This window comes from Diabrotica undecimpunctata, chromosome 3, assembly GCF_040954645.1.
Source record: "Diabrotica undecimpunctata isolate CICGRU chromosome 3, icDiaUnde3, whole genome shotgun sequence".
NCBI classification, from domain to species: Eukaryota; Metazoa; Arthropoda; class Insecta; order Coleoptera; family Chrysomelidae; genus Diabrotica; species Diabrotica undecimpunctata.
This window is the reverse complement of record NC_092805.1, coordinates 152282254-152286532: the sequence shown is the minus strand read 5'-3', so window position 1 is coordinate 152286532 and position 4279 is coordinate 152282254.

Here is a 4279-nt window from a genome sequence, read left to right as displayed (position 1 = left end):
CAGTTATCGCCTGTGATATTTCGATAAGATCCAGATACTGGTTCTTATAAAATCAACGCAACTTCTTCTCCCGAGTTGCTTACTTGGTAACGACCTTTTGGCTCCCTACCTACATAGGCTTCCAAATTCAACGTGTAAGCTGTCTTACTGTCAGTTAAAGCAAATATTTTCAGGCCGTATTTAGCTGACTTACTCGATATTGGAACATTCTCGTCAATATACTTATTTAAGAAAGAGCAAACTTCATTACTTCCCTTTCCAGCAATTCCGTTGTGGTATAAATAAAATATTGCAGTGTCATTATTTCTGCTGTGGATGCTAAAAGGATGCCTAAAGTAATGTATTTCCTAGACTTGGTACGCGTCTGCAACTGGTTTGGCTGCTTCATTCAACTAAGGATTTTTTATTCTAGTATTAAGCAGTTCACATTCACAACAAGTATCAATTTGGGGCCTTCGAAATCTGTAATTGAAATGTTCTTTAAAAAAATCCACAAGGAAACTATACCATGTATCACAAAAAATTTGTTAAAATCCTTTATATATCATCATCATCATCATCAATCAGCCCTGACTTGTCCATTGTTAAACATAGGCCTCCTCTAGACTTTTCCATCTGGTTCTGTTCTGCACCTCTGCTATCCAATTGGTCACGATTCTTTTGAGGTCGTCGGTCCATCGCGTTGGGGATCTTCCTCGGCTTCGCTTGTCAGCCCGTGGTCTCCACTCAAGCAATTTTTTTGTCCAACTGTTGTCTTTCATTCTTGCAACATGTCCTGCCCATTTCCATTTTTGCCTTGTAATATGTTCGATAATATCTTCCACTCCGGTTCGTCTACGAACTTCCTCGTTTCTTATTCTATTGCTTAAGTTTATTCCAAGCATTTATCTCTCCATCTTTCGTTGTGTCCTTCTCAATTTTTCGGCTGATGTTTTTGTGAGAGTTTAGGTTTCTGCTCAATATGTGAGGACTGGTAGAACGCACTGGTTAAAAGCTTCTCTTTTTAAATGGATCGGTATATTTGTTTTAAATACGTCTCTTATTTTTCCGAATGCAGCCCAACCCAGACTTATTCTTCTGAGTAGCTCGCATGTTTGGTTATCTCGCGTTAACCTTATTTCGTGACCCAAATACACATATTTTTCCACAAGTTCTATGGGCGACTTTTCGATTTCTATTAGCTGATTGGGGACGAGATTGGTCATCATTTTTGTTTTTCCATAGTTTATTTTTAAACCGACTTTCTGGGTTACTTGCTGTAGTTGTTGTAGCATAACTCTGGCTTCTCCTAAGTTGTCTGTTATGAGAACAATATCATCGGCATATTTGAGATGACTGAATATCTTTCCATCGATGCTAATACCCTTTGATTTCCACTCTAGCCGTTTAAACGCGTACTCCATAACTGTTATAAATAGTTTTGGCGACAAGGTATCTCCCTGCCGCACCCCTCTGCCAATTTTTATCTTCTCAGTTATGCAATGGAGGTTAACGGTTGTTGTCGTATTTTCGTACATATTTTTTGGTATATATTTCGAATAATATTTGCATACCTGTGATCTATTCTGCATTCTGATAGTGCTTTTAAGATAGCAACTGTTTCGACTGTGTCAAATGCTTTGTGGAAGTCGACAAAGATAAGAGCAAGGTGTCTGTTATATTCGATAGACTTTTCAACTAGAGTTTTAAGGCATTGCAAATAGTCGTTTGTTCCATGTCCCGCTCGAAATCCTGCCTGTTCTTCTGATTGATAGAAATCGAGTTTTGCTTCTAATTTGTTTGTCAGTATTCGAGTAAAGAGCTTGTATAGGTGGTTAAGCAAACTAATTGGCCTATAGTTTTCGAGATCTGATTTATCCCCTTTTTTGTAGAGGATGATTGTAACCGAATTCTTCCATTTACTTGGAATGTTTTCACTATGCAGACATAGATTAAAAAGTGTTTGGATTCGGGACATCAAAAGTGGACCTCCTAGTTTAATTGTCTCAATGACTACACCATCTTCCCCCGGAGCTCTATTATTTTTCATATCTTTGAGGGCATGTTGAATTTCCTCTCGTGATATATCTGGTATATCCTGCTATCCTACATTATGTACTTTTTGTATTGGTTGTTCGATGAGCTCTGGAATAACTTGACTTTTATATAATGCTTCATAGAAACTTTCCACTATATGTAATATGCTTGGTCTATCTGAGATAATATTAACATATATATCAACGTCTGGCTATGCCTTGCAATTTTTAGAAGGCTCCAGATTAAAGCAGAAATCTGAATTTGTTTCGAAACTATCTTACCGATTTTTCTATCAGATGTCGCTATTGCGTCCATAACGAAGCCATTTTATTGTTGCTTTTTAAAAGACAGAAAAGATTCATTTTTCACGTTGAGAACGCCTATGAATAACTGTTCTGACGAGACTTATTAAGTCGAAATACGTATCAACAGATACATAGACGCTTTGTACGTGAAATCAAATCTTTTCTGTCTTTTTCATTTTTCATTTCCATTTTTGTCTTTAAGTTGGAAGATTTCTTTTTTGCCATTTTCCATTTTTCTCCTCAATGTTTTCAGGCTTTTATATATATATATATATATATATATATATAGGTATATAATTTATTTACCTTTTATAAAGGATTTTAACAAAAAGTTCTTTGAAAAGTTTATAGTAAAAACTGTACTTCACCTTTAACTCGCTATATTTCTCTTGGAATTTCTCTTTTTTTTATGTCCAGCTTAGCATCTAAGTATTTTATTTGTTTAGACGAATAGTGACTTGTTTTCAGTGAGAATGACTGAATGTGTTCTTTTACAAGATGCATGTAATCTTGTGGAAGAATCTTTCGATTCATCTGTTGGCCTCTTAAATCTCTAGGAGACTCACCTTTCACAAGAAGATCTTGCATTCTTCTTACTCTTTTTTCGCCAATACCGTGCAGAAACAAAAAAGCCTTTTTGCAAACGTTGATCCTTTTTTCACGAAGCAATGTATAGAATTTAAAAGAACTTTTATGATTAACATATGTTTGGGCTTAAAACAAACATCTCCACCTTCATCTTCGGAACTGTTTTGTTTTAATCTTGACCTCTTCTTCTGTACGGGCTCTGCTTCTATTAAGGACTGGTACTAAAGGTCTTGCTCATTTTTGTTTGATAAGTGTCCCCCTCTGTATAAAATTTCAAAAAATTTACTATCTTGTTGGTATTTTTGGGATAATTAGTATCGTATCTTTCAAATAATATAGAAAGACAAGATATAAAGTCGAAAAGAACTTGCTGGAGCTTCATGGCTGGATAACACTTGTGACTGGAGAAGTATTGACAGTCGGACCAAGTCGTCATACTTGCAGGATTAATAATAATTGACAGGAATTATTACCTACAGCCGGATCAAAGAAGGGAATTATAGTGACAATCCCAAAACAAGGAGATCATAAAATATGCAAAAACTACCGAGGAATTAATTTACTGATTTTAACATATAGAGCAATGATTGATATAATTAGAGACAGACTAACAATATATACAAAACAAAGCATAGGAGGTTTTAAGTAAGATTTTAGAAAAGAAAGATCCAAGATAGAAGCTATACATACGCTAAAACAAGTAATAGAGAAAACATACGAGTATGACGGAGAAACACATATAATTTTCCTAGACTTTAAACAGGCGTTTGACAAACTAAACAGAAGAAAAATGATCCAAGACCTACAAGAGTGTAATATACCAAATAAAATTATAAGAATGATATAAATGACCAAGCGAGATTCCCAAGCAGTAATATACACCGGAAGAGACACAACAGAGGAATGAAGAAATGTAGTGGAAACAGCGAAGTTACACCAGAAACTGTAAAGTCGGACTAGGTACATAACAAAAAATTTCAAATAGTTGTTATACGCATTATTTGCGATCTCTATTTATTTAATCAACAAAATATTAAATCATTTTTTTAATAAAATGATCTGAAACTTTGCCAAAAACGTTTTTCAACTTGTTTGCGGAATAACAAACTAAAATAGTCAATAATACAAACACGATGTTTCTGCAGGAATTTCTACGAATACAAACAGTCTACTTACTGTTTTACTATACTAGAATACTGGGTAACCGGCTCAAGTTCATTTATTTGCTTTATCTATTTCCTATTTAGGACATCGACTTATAAACTACATAAACAACGTCTTAAGGTCAGTGTCAATTAGTCTCTGACTGACCAAGTTCAACGACTGCATTGTTAACAATAAAAGAAAACAAAAGTGTACATCACATTTTT